The sequence below is a fragment of the Hypomesus nipponensis genome, chromosome 11, assembly GCF_054491055.1.
Source record: "Hypomesus nipponensis isolate SF chromosome 11, ASM5449105v1, whole genome shotgun sequence".
NCBI lineage: Eukaryota > Metazoa > Chordata > Actinopteri > Osmeriformes > Osmeridae > Hypomesus > Hypomesus nipponensis.
Window position 1 is genome coordinate 17,482,875 of NC_140371.1, and position 14,888 is coordinate 17,497,762.

Below are 14,888 nucleotides of genomic sequence, written 5' to 3' on the forward strand. Positions count from 1 at the left end.
ATTAACACATCAGAGAAAAACACCTGCTCATGTTAATTTGAGGAGACGGGGGTCTCTGCCGGCATGGTGAGGGGAGGAGGGGGGTGGGGCGAGGGCGGGGGCGGGGGGTAACAGCTGATGGTGGGTCGCAGTGGGGAGAGGTAGACAGACAGACAGGAGACGCCCTCGGCGCAGTGCATTCACAGGATCTCCGAGTCACACATCGTTGGCACAGAAATAAATTACAGCTCTGATCACACGCAAATGCACATATACACACTGTACACATGCGGAGGGGGTGAGGGGGGGGTGGAGGGGGGGGGTGTAATTGCTTTTCCAAAAACAAGAAGATGATCTCTAAAGTTAGACATTTTCCAACTAGTTTGAGTCGGTCCAAGCCAGAACTGACCAGAGTCTAACTCCAACTGCCCATTTAGTCAGCTTGCCCATGGTGACCATCACTCTATGCTGTGGAGTGTGTGTTAGGTCTTAGCTCCATGCTGTGGAGTGTGTGTTAGGTCTTAGCCACCTAGCGCACAGAGGCCAGACACACGGCTGCATGAGGGGTCAGCCAGAGGTGGAACAGAAGGAGACAGTAGATAGAACGACAGATCCAACTCTTAACTCGTTCAATCACGTTCTGTCAAACCGTTCGCTCTTGGATCGGACAATAATGACTCTAGCTATGGAATGGGCATGAATGATGTCTCTAGTTTGGACTGGTGGTGAGAACAGCCTGTCTCCAATATACATACATACCAATGAGAAACTAACCAGGATGACAGACAAGACAACTAAACAGGCAGAGGAGACTGAATGTGTTTGCAGCTCCGTAGAGACTTCCTGTAGTTCCAACTTCAAATTGCAGTCAGAGGTAAACAGCTCAGACAGCCAGAGAGAAGACTCAGATTCCCAGCCTGCCTCTGTATCAGCTGTGACAGAGACCCGTCCAACCATTCCAATTGGACAATTAAAACAGCATACTGCATGGCAGCGCATTACTGGTCCAGATTAACTGTTAATTTATTCGGAAGCAGAGACAGGCAGGTGGTGATGGGAGGAGAGACATGGACTTGGACTAGGCTTAGACAGAGCAACACAGGTAGGGAGAGAGAGAGAGAGAGAGAGAGAGAGAGAGAGAGAGAGAGAGAGAGAGGAGGAGAGGGAGACAGGCAGGCAGAGCAGAGCAAGAGAGACAGCCCCCACACAGACAGAGAGACATACAGGTAGAGACAGACAGACAGACAGGCATGAAGGCCTGTTGAGCTACCGCAACCCCAGAATGTGGCTCCAAACCACCTCCACCGCAGAGGCACGGACGTCGGTTATCTCCAGAGACCGGCGGAACGCTCACACCTTCTTCCTCCCACTCACTCATTGGGCAGAATCTGTTTTTCCATTTCATGGGGGTGGGGGGAGGGGAGGTGGGGGGGGGGCTAAACTAAACAGCCATTTGTTAATCAGCCTGAACAGGGATTTAATTTAATGCTTTGGCCAGAGCTGCTCCGGTTTGCAGATGGCTTAAAGATGGGCTTGTGATGGGCACCCTGGGACCGACGCCCTGCCACGTTCCAGCACACACATACACACACACACAAACACACCGCCCGCGCGCTCCAGCCCGCACCAGCCCGCCTGCCCGCCCGCCTGGCCAGTGGGCACCGCCAGAGACAGCCGCCATCGCTGGCCCAGCTTGGGTCCCCACACGTGGGCAGAGATATGGACAGCAGCAGCCCAGAGAGGGATGGAGGGAGAGAGGGAGGGAGGGCTGGAGGAATGGACAGATAAAATAGGTGGCGTATTGGATATAAAGAAAGAGACAAAGAATGAAAGCTTATGTCAAGCAGGTAGAGAGGATGAGAGGAAGGAAGGGAGGCGGAACAGGTGAAGAGACAGAATAGGAGAGAGATCTGACAGTTGTCTGCTCTGCTGTCTGTCTAACCATGTAGCAGCTTGCTGAGGGAGAACGGCTGGAGCCACTTTGTCAGTTTGGCTCGGTGGCTAACTAGGGAAGAGGCTACCTGTCACATGAGAGAGAAGAAGAGGGGAGAGGAGAGAAGGGTAGAGGACAGGAGAGATAAGGAGGGCAGAGGTGAGGAGAGGAGAGGTGAGGAGTAAAGCCAGAGAGCTTGTCTGCGTTTGAGAGTCTTAGGGGTAGTTCATCCCCTTACAGAGATGAAGGTCATGTCACCAGTTAGGTGGACACACACTCCTAGCCTTTAACATGTGTATGTGTGTGGTTGGTTTTGTGTGTGTGCAAGGATTTAGTGCTTAGCCCGAGACACAAAAGGACTGGTGAGGCTTGAAGAGGGGGAGGGATTACCCCAACATCAGCCAGGTAAATCTAGGGTTGAGGCGGGTAACCGCTTGAGTAAAACCCTCAGAAATGTGTGTGTGTGTGTGTGTGCATGTATGCGTGTGTGTGAGTGTGTGCATGCGTGAGAGTGTGTGTGTGTGTGTGTGTGAGTGTGTAATTATCCAAGGCAGAAGGGCTGACCCTGTGCACAGCAGCTCTGCTAACCCAGGCCTCTCAGACATCTTAGGTGAATCAAGGGCTGGCTAAAGACAATCCACTTAGGCTGCATTAGTGTCATTACCAGGCTGGGGGGGAGGTGAGGGGGTGGTGGTGAGGGGGTGGTGGTGAGGGGGTGGTGGTGAGGGGGGGGAGGTGAGGGGGTGGTGGTGAGGGGGTGGTGGTGAGGGGGTGGTGGTGAGGGGGGGGAGGTGAGGGGGTGGTGGTGAGGGGGTGGTGGTGAGGGGGTGGTGGTGAGGGGGTGGAGGTTAGGGGGTGGTGGTGAGGGGGTGGTGGTGAGGGGGTGGTGGTGAGGGGGTGGTGGTGAGGGGGTGGTGGTGAGGGGGGGGAGGTGAGGGGGTGGTGGTGAGGGGGTGGTGGTGAGGGGGTGGTGGTGAGGGGGTGGAGGTTAGGGGGTGGTGGTGAGGGGGTGGTGGTGAGGGGGTGGTGGTGAGGGGGGGAGGTGAGGGGGTGGTGGTGAGGGGGGGAGGTGAGGGGGTGGTGGTGAGGGGGTGGTGGTGAGGGGGTGGTGGTGAGGGGGTGGTGGTGAGGGGGGGATGTGTGTGGGAGGAGGTGAGGGGGTGGTGGTGAGGGGGTGGTGGTGAGGGGGGGAGGTGAGTGGGTGGTGGTGAGGGGGTGGTGGTGAGGGGGTGGTGGTGAGGGGGGGATGTGTGTGGGAGGAGGTGGGGGGGGGGGGGGTTCCAGTTTTGGTGTCTCTGTATATGGAAAACCCCTGTTGGAACTTCTCTGCTACAGAGCTGTGGTTCTCTGGGAGCACAACAACGAGGATGAGGCTGGGGTTGGGTTTAGGGGTGGGGCTGAGGCTGAGGCTGAGGCTGGGGCTGAGGCTGGGGCTGGGGCTGGCGAGGGCAGCCACGGGGCAGGCAGATTGAGTGGGGACCCAGGGGAAATGCCCGTCCCTGGGCGAGCAGGGAGATTTCAGCCCGCCAGCTGCACACAGCGTGGTCCTCCTGGTGCCCCTCTGCCCAGACCCCCCCCCCCCCTCCCCCCACCCCCTCCCCCCACCCCCACTACACCCCCCAAGCTGGTGCAGAGCGGCAGCAGAGGGGAGACCAGGAAAGGGGCACCCAGCCGGCACGCACAAGCTTGCATGCCATGTCACACGCACAAATCACACACATACACAAACTCTCACACACAGACACACACACAGTCATTCACTGCACACCACTCGTCTTGTCTTAAGAGCTGCAGTACCAGCAGAGGTCGCTAGATGGAGCTAGCTCCCTGAAGCAGTGCAGCAGCCTGAGAAGTGGCCTGTCTGCCTGTCTAGCTGGCTGGCTGGCTGGCTGGATTGCTGGTTGTCTGTCTGTCTGTCTGTCTGGCTGGATGTCGGGTTGTCTGTCTGTCTGGCTGGCTGGCTGGCTGGATGGATGGCTGGTTGGCTGGCTAGCTGGCTGGTTGTGTGGCTGTCTGGCTGGTTGTGTGGTTGGCTGGTTGTGTGGCTGGCTGGTTGTGTGGCTGGCTGGTTGTGTGGCTGTCTGGCTGGTTGTGTGGCTGGCTGGTTGTGTGGTTGGTTGTCTGCCTGGCAGGCTGGTTGTCTGGCTGCCTGGCCACTGTCCTGTTGAGTGACTGACAGAGTCTCTGCAGCCAACTGGCCTTCCATAATCCTTTTACCCTCTCTACAGCACCAGCGTGTGTGTGTGAGAGAGAGTGTGTGTGTGATGTATGTGTGTGTGCATGTGCACTGCAGATCCTCTTTACTGGCACAGGTGGCGCCGTGCAGCCGCCCTCCAGCTAAGATGCAAACACCCCTCTAATCCCAGGGAGCATTAAGGGACGACGGGGCCCTCCTCCTGGGAAGGAGGATGGTTGAGGAACTCAGGAAACCTGGAGTTAAGGGTGGAGGACGGGGGGGGGAGGTCAGCGACTCCATGGTAACGGTAACTAGCGGTAACCCCTCCAAGGGAACACTGCGTACTGTACATCTACTGTACTCCTGCCTTATGCTCTGTCCCCCTCCATCCTCTCCTCCACCTGTCTGTCCCCGTTACGTCAAATCTGGACAGGGCGGCAGTGCTGTGTTGATAAACATGTCCATTAGCTGCTGGGGCCACACAGGGGACACCCTGGGATGTACAGCGGGCATGGTGCCCAAGCAATCCCTCCTCTGACCTCGCTCACCCCTGCGAGAGAGAGAGACTAAGAACACATGCTTTTCTCCGACATGTTGGTCAGGGTTCACCAGACAGAGGAAGTCTTTTCTGTACACACACACACACATTGCACCAGACACACAAACAGACTCACTCACGCGCCTAGACCATTTACCCATATTCTTTTTCTTGAGTCTTTGAGAAGTTATTTTGAGACTCAAATTCATGAAATAACGTACATTTGTTTAATTATGAAGGGGTGACTGCATTATGGCAGCCACAAGTGTTCAACCTATGTGTTGCGTGTCAGTCAACATGGTGTAAACTATGTGTTGGTGCTACACCCGTCGTGACAATATGTTATCTGCTGCTTTAAAAGAACCTGGCTTAGCCTGGTATAGTCCAGTCTGGTCTAATCAAGTATAGTCCCACTCCAGCCCCAGCTTAGCCCGGCTTGGTAAACAGGTGCAAGACTCTGGGAGTGTGTGTGTTTGTCGGTGTGTGTGTTTGTCGGTGTGTGACCATTATTCCAGAGTGAACGGGTCTGTATTATTTATTCAGCAGCGCTGTGCTGAGCAGGACCAGAGTAGAAGGCAGCTGGCACTGGGAGGGAGAGGGGGGGGGGGGTGACAATACGGAACCCCACCCTGACCCCCCTCCAAGTGCTCTTCGACAAACTTCTCCCACCCCATCTCTTCTCCACAAACACCAGGGCAACATTATGTTTAGGGATGGCCTTTCTCTTTCACTAATTCCCAAACAATCTCTCTCTTACACACACACACACACACACACACGCACGCACCACAGCCCAATAGGCCTATTTCCCATTCTGCTGCACTCTAAACAATCAAGTAGTGTCCAAAACCTTTCCTTTCCCAACTTCACACACACACACACACCATCAAAAAACACACATAAAAGCCCCCTCTCCATACCCCCCTCCACCCCCCACCCCCCCAACGCCCCTTGAGTAACACACCCCTCCACACAAACACCGCAGCACTCCACACTAATGAAAGCGTCCTAACAGCAGCCCCAGCCCTGCCCAGGCTCCAGATAAAGGCTCCATTCATGGGGCCCATTGAGGAGCAGGCAGACAGACAGTGAGGGCTCTCCAGCTCACGAGCTGCTGTTCTGCCAGGCCAGACTGGGGCTGGTGGCCATGACAGAGAGGCTTAACATCCCGACAGCTCAACACAGCAGGCAGACAGCCGGGTCTGGAAGGGGCCTCAGCAAACAGGCCCCACGTCTCACTCCAACACTCACCACCTTGGTGGTTCATTCATGGGGATGGGTCTCCAACACCGCACCGTTTGGATGCTTAACACATAAGGCGCTGTCTACAAACATGAAGAGAGGCACCACAGTCAAATGGCAACCTCAAGAGACAGTACGTAGATAGACAGGTCTAAATATAGTGCATAGCGATGGGTATGCCGAAGTTTAGAAACATAGTGAAACGCATAGTGAAACGCATAGTGAAACGCATAGTGAAACGCATAGTGAAACGCATAGTGAAACGCATAGTGAAACGCTGATGAGCCCCAGAATGTTAAACTGTAAAGAAAATTCCATGATTTGCTTTTCAGTACATTATTTACGTGTGAAATGAGTTTGCTGAAAGCATGTGCAATGCGCAAAAACTTTGTTGCACTGATATGTGGAGTTAGACCTTTAAACCTATTTTGCCCGCAGGTTTTGTTTAGGCGGGGCAATCCCCCAACCTATCTACGTCACAACCACCTATCTATGTCAGATCACAGACGGTTTATATAACCTGCATTCTTTTACTCAGCTGGTACGATGTAAAGACAAAGTAATTAACACATAAAACACTCAGAGACTGCAGGTAGGTCTGTTCTGATATCTGCAATTGATTAAGCTAGTTGTTGCGGTTGTTGCTAAATTCAATAAATGTGAGGGGGCAGAGCTTCAGCTCCTTCAGGCGACACGCCCCCCCAGTCTCAAGCAGAGAAGACTGCTGATTTTCTCACGATTTCAAAGCCTAATTTAACATACTTGTCTGTGTTTTTTTGTTCATTCAAATTTGGATGGGTAGTTAACAACACATTCGTCTGTGGTATGATGAACTTAAAACTCATTTTCAGTTCTGCTTTACAGTCACTTTAAACCTAGATGGAGGAAGTGAAGGTCTTTGCACATCGATGGTAAAACAATTTTGTGGGGAGAGGAAAGGAAAGGAGAGGAGAGGAGAGGAGAGGAGAGGAGGGGAGGGGAGGGGAGGGGAGGGGAGGGGAGTGGAGAGGAGGAGAGAGTGGGGGTTCAGAGTTGGGAAGGGGAGGCAGCACAGGGTTGGGCTGGGAGGGTGAAGGAGACTGGCGGAGATGGGTTACTTTACCTGACACACACACAGCTGCTCCAACCATGCCCACCTCTACCAGACTAGTCTTTACAGCATCTGTACATTTTCACGTGTCTGGTCCTCAGTTTCTCTCTTGTTCTCACTTTCTCTCTCTCTCTCTCTCTCTCTCTCTCTCTCTCTCTCTCTCTCTCTCTCTCTCTCTCTCTCTCTCTCTCTCTCTCTCTCTCTCTCTCTCTCTCTCTCTCTCTCTCTCTCTCTCTCTCTCTCTCTCTCTCTCTCTCTCTCTCTCTCTCTCTCTCCTCCCTCCCCTCCTCACAAGCTTCTGGCTTTCTCTACCTTCTCATCGCTCTTTCTTCTCCACACACACACATGGCCTCTCCACTGCTCACCACACGCTTACACACGGACAGGAACTCTGCTCTAGCTGGCAGCAAGTCAACAATCACACACAAACGCACCCACACACACACTCAAGCACACGCGCACACAAACACACACCGAAAACAAAAACACACAGAAACACAGGCTCTTCTGTATCATGTGTTTAGGAGAAAGGTCGGTTCTCTGGTGGCAGGAGGGTCTGCATGGCTGTGATTGGGGAACGGGAGAAGGGGAAGGGGGTAGATGGTTGGGCAGGGGCTTAGAAGGGGATGGGGGGGCAGATGAGGACCACTCTACAGACCGACACCAGAACTTTTCCTCGCATTTATTTTCGGTCGTATTCCAGTGTCATTTAGTCCTGCCTATTTGGACAGTGCTGTGGTGACTGGCGTTTGTATGCTGAGCCTGGCTAGCTCCAGCTGTGATGTCCCTGAAGTAGGTCACGGTGACATTTCCACAAAGCACTCCTGCACCACCAAGGTACCCCCATAAAAGGTGTTTTCAGAACTGGGATAATAAAGCTGGATGTCCTCTTAGAAAGAGCACTAGGACTTCAGCTGCAGAACACTGTTCACCAGCGTACGGTACGTTCTGGAACCGTGTTCCTAATCAAGTCTACGTGCACTCGAGCACAGTCAAGGCTGTTTTCTCGCTCTTATCTGCTGACTGCCAGCATTAAAGGACGGTGAGATGAGCCCAAAGTTAAGTTGGTGTGATCTTAGGCAGAGGGGGAAGTAGGGGCAGTGTGTAAGCCCTGCCAGCTCTGTGCCAGCATGGTGCCAGCTCTCTGGAGCAGCCAACCTGGCCTGTAGCCAGGAGAGCTCATCTACTCATTTATTACCACTGCTCATCTGCCTCTCTCTCTTTCTCTCTTTTTCTCTATCCCTCTCCCTTTCTCGCTCGACCACTTATTTTTCTCCTTCAACTCTCTCTCCCCTGCATCGTACCCTCACTCACTCACTCACCCTCTCTCTCTCTCTCTCTCTCTCTCTCTCTCTCTCTCTCTCTCTCTCTCTCTCTCTCTCTTCTCTCTCTCTCCGCCGCTCTCTCTCCTCGTGTGCAGAACTCCTCTTCCATCTTTCTCTCGCTTTCTCCTCCCGAAGGTATGAGTGATATGTGCCTGTGTGCAAACGCGTGTCTGCCGCCCCCCCCCCCCCCTCACACACACACCTTATTAAGACGGTCTGTAATGAGAGGGATGAGAGCGACTCATTTGAGGAGTCGGGCGTGCCAGTCCACCATATGGGGGGCATTTATCCCCCTGAACGGCAAGCCAGGCATCACTTACATGATTACCACAAGACTCGACGACGTTGCGCTCATGTCAGGCACTTCTTCTTCAGGAAAGATAATTAATAAGCTTGGATTGGCAACTGGAGCAGGAGCTGGGAGGCTGGGAGAGAGAACTGTCTCAGGCCAAGTCCTCAGATGTGATAGCTATTAGCCAGGCCCAAACAAATGCCCCCACTCCATAGGTGAGGGACTGTTAGTGTGAACAGGAGTGGTGCTCCCACACACGAATCAAACACACACGAATCAAACACACACCTTCTTAACAGACACACACTAGCCTGTTTTGGGGCTAGTGTATGAGATATACGTGTTCCGAGTTGACAATGGATGTAGAGAAAATAGCCCCAGCCAGTGTTGAAAAGGGAACAGGAAAAGAGGCGCACGATGCTGTTTCTCCACAGTAATACCATATTAAGAGCCCTGAGCTCCAGCTCCATGAACGTCCAGCCGCCGCCCTATCACCTCTTCCCATTTCACTAATTGCCCTCTGACTTTTAAACCCCACCTCTGTCCAGCTTTTGTGATAGGCCTGTGGCCTTTCCTTCTGGCCTGTGATTAGCTAGCTGAGAATCAGGCAGGATTAGCAGGGTCACTCCGCTGGGCTCTACTCCGAGGGACCTCTTTACAGCCCGGTTATAAACAGATTCTACTGGCCTAATCCAGCCCTCTCAGACTCAGTCTGTAATCCATCTTAGTCTCGCTGGAGCGCTTCCTCTCTGGGCCCCACTGCCGAGAAAACAACCAGTGCCTGTCTGTCCCCGGAGTGCAAACACACATCTGACCGGGGCGGAAGTAGTGACAGGTGGCCATGTTGATACAGGTAGCCGTGTCGATTTTTGATGATGCTAACAGGGACTGAAACACGCAAAGTCTGTTGTATAAACACAGACTTACCGCTGAGTGAATTTACCGAGCTAGTTGGTAATCGTGATACACGGAAGCTAAACAAACACGTTTACATAGCTATAGGGGAGCAGGATAGATTACAATAGGCTTTTCCCATGAAGACAAACAACATGCAGAGGCCAGCACCTTCACACACACACACACACACACACACAGCTGGTATACCGGTTCCCCTTGGCTACCAAGCCTAACTGCCACAGATAGAGGGCAGTGTGAGACAGAAAGTCAAGGGGTAGACACACACGCACATGCACACACACGCGCACAAAAAAACACACGCACACCTCCTGCAATATAAGGGCTCTGACAACAGCAGTCATCTGGAGAACCCTGGCCCCACAACAAACAGGTGTTCCGTTTCACAGCCTAACCCCCCCCCCCCCCCCCCGCCAACACACGCACACACCTCCATCCCCCTTACCGCCCCCCGCCCCGCCACTCCAGTCTGTTAGTGCAGGAGGTCTCTCCAGACAGCTGCTGCTCAGGCCACAAGGAGCTGTGAGGGGGTGGTACTGTAGCTCCTGTCCCTGTGTGTGTGGTTGTGTGTGGTTGTGTGTGTGGTTGTGTGTGTGTGTGTTCTCAGCATACACACAGGCTGAGGTGTCAGTGGGACACCTCTGTGTGTCCTTGTACCAGCAGTGTCGAGACACGTTTCCCTGGCCGGCCAGTTCCAGAAGTCCCTCCCAACAGGAACACCCTCTTCCTCTCCTGTTACACCCAGCTCCTCAGCTCTCTAGCCATCACACCTCAGCACCAACTGTCCTATCAGGCCCCATCGCCTCTGCTGGCCCTCGCAGTCCTCGATCCCTGCCGTACCCCTCAGAAGAGACCCCATCATCCCTGGTACAGAACATCTTGTGCTTCTCCTGCGCTCGCTAAAGGCCAGACTTATTGTAGCTTCTGCTGCCTAGAGTGAGGAGGAACTACTAATGTCTGTGGGTGTCAACCGTGAGAGTGAGAGAGAGAGAGAGAGAGAGAGAGAGAGAGAGAGAGAGAGAGAGAAAGAGAGAGGAGAGAGAGGGAGAGAGAGAGAGAGAGAGAGAGAGAGAAAGAGAGAGAGAGAGAGAGAGAGAGAGAGAGAGAGAGAGAGAGAGAGAGAGAGAGAGAGAGAGAGAGAGAGAGAGAGAGAGAGAGAGAGAGAGAGAGAGAGAGAGAATGAAACAACAGAAAAAAGAAAGACAGAAAGAAAGATAGAAAAAGTCTGTGTGTGGGGGGTGGGGGGGTGTACCCACCCCTGTCTGTCATCTTCTAACTTATATCACACCACCAATCCAATCACTTACCTGAAGCAGAGTGGGTCCACAGGGGAGGCACGCAGCATTGGAGATGAGAGAAAGACAGGTAGAGAAAGACAGGTAGAGAAAGACACGTAGAGAAAGACACGTTGAGAAAGACAGGTAAAGAAAGACACTGACTTTCAGACCATGTCTAACATTGTAACAGGAGACATTAAGTATCAAATTACTTGAATCTTACATACTGCAACCAAACCACACACACACAACCCTCAGTGCACACTAAAACACACACACACACAGACACTTCCGGCAGACCATGACAGAGTGAGTTCCACAGGAGCACCAGCCTGTTGACTCACAGTGTGTGTGTGTGTGTGTGTGTGTGTGTGTACGTGTGTGCGTGAGTGTGAGCTTTTCAATATTATAACCACCTCATGCAATATAGGAATAGGTATTGTTATTGTTTCTGTATACAGAATGTGACCAGACTGACTCCAGGAAGTGATGTCAGAGGCCTTTAGAGGAAGTGTTGCATTGGAACATGGGCACCAACCAACACCAGATATGTCATATTAGCATAGCCTTAGTGGAGCTAAAGAACACTGAGCCTCTTGTCTGTGTGTATGTGTGTGTGTGTGTGTGTGTGTGTGTGTGTTGAGGTGGGGGGGGGGTACAGTAGGAGGTTTTCTGCCTCAAACCAAAAACAATTCCAGTCTTTGTTCTATCCCTGAGGCTTCACCGTGCTCTAAACCTAGACCTCATTCCGATTAGACAAGCATGGCTCTTTTTCCCTCTGACAGGTCAGAGTCTGGGCTATGCAGACCCCATGAGAGCCTACACTACAGCCTGGTGTTTATGCTATCCTTCCTAACTGCATAATCAATCGCTCAGACAGGAGAGATACAGTATTTGCAGCACTTGGTCCAAGTAGCACTTGAAGCCACAAGCTTAGCCATTAGTCAGTACTGAATTGTCTGTGCTGTTTAAGGGTGGTACAGAAGCTAGCGATGAGAAGGGAGGAGAGAGAAGGAGAGGAGAGAGAAGGAGAGGAAGGGAGAGGAGAAAAGAGAGCTCTCTGGAGGTAATCCAGTCAGAGAGAGATTACAGGTTCAGACTATTAATAGCTGACTGTCCCTTACCCCGTCTACAGGTAACGTCACCACTTGTCTCATCTGTTAAGTCACCATTACCACGGTTACACAACACTACACTACGCTAAACTGTTTTCGACAGTCCTAGGATAAAGTATTTTGTAAATAACCACTGCCGATTAAGATTGGATTTGAGAACAGCCTGGAACTTTAACCACAGGTGCTATACAGTAGGTCAGTAAACCTAGAAGCTTTAAGCATGGCACACACGTGTGTGTGTGTGTGTGTGTGTGTGTGTGTGCGTGCGTGCGTGTGTGTGGCAGCTGTGAGGCTGCACTCTGCTCCTCGTTAGGGATGAAGGGCCAGCTGTAGGAAACAAACCCACTGGAGATGAAGAGGAGAAGAAAAGAGAAGAGAGGAAAAGATCATTACTCTCCCCCAGCAGGGACAAAACAGAGAGGGCGAGAGAGTGTGAGATAGAGAAAGAGGAAGAGAGAGAGAGAGACAGGGTGAGGGTCTGGGCTGTGGAGAGATCACCTTTTTACCATCACCTCCACCCTCCCATCCGCTACCAGCCACCTGTCTTTCCCTTACTTCCTCAGCCCCTCTCCACCTTACTACCTCCCCCCCTTCCCCCTAACCCAGACCTGACAAACCAGCTGACCCACTCTCTGAGTCTTACTGGGGATAGGGGGTCTACTCAGGATGGCCACAATTCTGTCCATCTTAAAGTGCAGAGTCTGGATCAGTCACACACACACACACACACACACTTGGCACAAGTGTACGGCTGAGTGCAGATGTATAGAGACCCTCTTAGACGGGGCGGTGGGGGTGGGGGGGGGTTTGGGGGGCAAGTGCGGGAAGGCAGAGGGTCTGGGAGAACATGGGGGGGGGGGGGGGGTAGGGGGGGGACTGCCCCAGACCCAGTCTGGGTTGTGAAGGAAGAGGTTATTCATGGGGGACTGAAGGAAGAGTTATTCATAATCCTGGTGGAGGGCCAGGGTTTTGTTTGGTGGCCATTCTCATTGATATGTCCCCATGGCTGAGAGACTGCCATCTGGGGGCTTTGTGTACCCTGCGGACGCTTTGTGCTTGGGTGTGTGTGGGTGTGTGTGTGTGTTACAAGAAGGGGTTCCCAGTTGCAGGGAGCAGCTTGAAGGGCTAAGAAGGGAACTGCACCCCTCCCCACGCCCCCCACCCACCCCACCCCCCACCCCCATGGTCCCAGGGTGCCACAGACCTACAGCTGGACCAGCTCCTGGGCCTGCTGGCCCACAGAGATAGAAGACCACATCCAATAGATAAGACCCCCGTATCCTTGTCATAGGTCAATGGTAACTTGAATGGTTGATGCGTGCGTGTGTGTGCGTGCGTGGGTGTATGTGTGTGTGTGTGCCTTTGTATCTATTCTGCTTGCATTGCCTATGTCGGATATTGTTATGCATGAGTGTGTGTGCATGTGTGTGCGTGCCATTGTGCTGTTCCAACCCCCTGCATAGGATCATAATGCTGTCTGAGAGCAAGGGGACGGCGTGTTCCAACTGGAGACTTCCTGATGCAGCGCTGACACAGGAGCACACACACACACAGACACACACACACACACACACAAAGCCAGCCAGACAGCACTGCGGCTGGGGGTGTACATACCTCAACCTCAGCTCTGCAGTCTGGGAGAAAGAGAGCATGCAGCGCATAGTAATAATCCCGGCTATATTTAGACACGGGAAACTGACTGACTGACACAAGCATCATCGACACACACAAACACCCATACACACAAACGAATACATAACACAGACATCACAAATCACTCTCTCTCTCACACACACACACACAGTCAGTAAAGCTCTTCTCTCACCTGAGAAGACCTAGCCCTGAGGGAAGTCTGTAAGCCCCCTCTTTCTGAATCTCAATAACCAGACTGTGTACGGTACACAACCTTATGTAACAGACATGGTCTTGCAAGATCCGTCAGAGGCATATGGGCAACTATCCGCTCCGACTGGGAGTCGAACCTACCACCTATGACTTCCCAAGCGCCACCACTACCAACTACGCCAACATAAAGCTAGCATTTTCTCTGACGCGGGTAGCCTGTTACATACTTGAGGAGTGAGTTTCACCACACACCGGCTATATTTACACATCTCTAAACTTTCCACTATCCATCACGCTGTACCAAACTGAATAAGTTAGGCTTACAGCCTGCCCTGCTCACAGGTAGATGGGACCCAGCTATCGCTTGGTTTCTACTCCATCATGTTTATAGAAAACTAGAACTGAATATGGACACATCTTGGACCCTCTGATGCCTGCATGTCTAGAACTGAGCTTTGCTGTCGAAGGAATGATACGATGAGGGGTGGAGAGCTTCTCTGAGGGGCAGACTGCCCACACCAGCAGGGCAGCCGAGGCTGGGGCCAGGGCATTTTGGGTAAAGAGCGTGAGCATGGCGAGAATGTGTGGAGGTGTCTGAGAAGAAAGATGGTAATGAGGAGAGAGAGACACTCAAGAGAGACATTACAAGTCTGGCCAACCTGGCAGGGGTTGCTCTCTCTCTCTCTCTCTCTCTCTCTCTCTCTCTCTCTCTCTCTCTCTCTCTCTCTCTCTCTCTCTGTGTCTCTCTCTCTCTCTCTCTCTCTCTCTCTCTCTCTCTCTCTCTCTCTCTCTCTCTCTCACACACACTCTCTCCCTTTCTCCCTCTCCCTCTCCCTCTCTCTCTCTCTCTGTCTCTCTCTCTCTCTCTCTCTCTCTCTGTCTCTCACACTCTCTCTCTCTCTCTCTCTCACACTCTCTCTCTCTCTTTCTCCCTCTCCCTCTCTCTCTCACTCACACTCTATCTCTCTCTCTTTCTCCCTCTCCCTCTCCATCTCCCTCTCTTTCTCTCTCTCTCTCTCTCTCTTTGTCTCTCTCTCTCTCTCCCTCTCCTTCTCCCTGCTGGTGTCAGGGGTTTATAAATAAAGCCCTGCCCTCTCTCCCTTCCTCTCTCCTGCCCTTGGCCATTTCACCACTCACTCTGGGAACATGACAATGTCACGC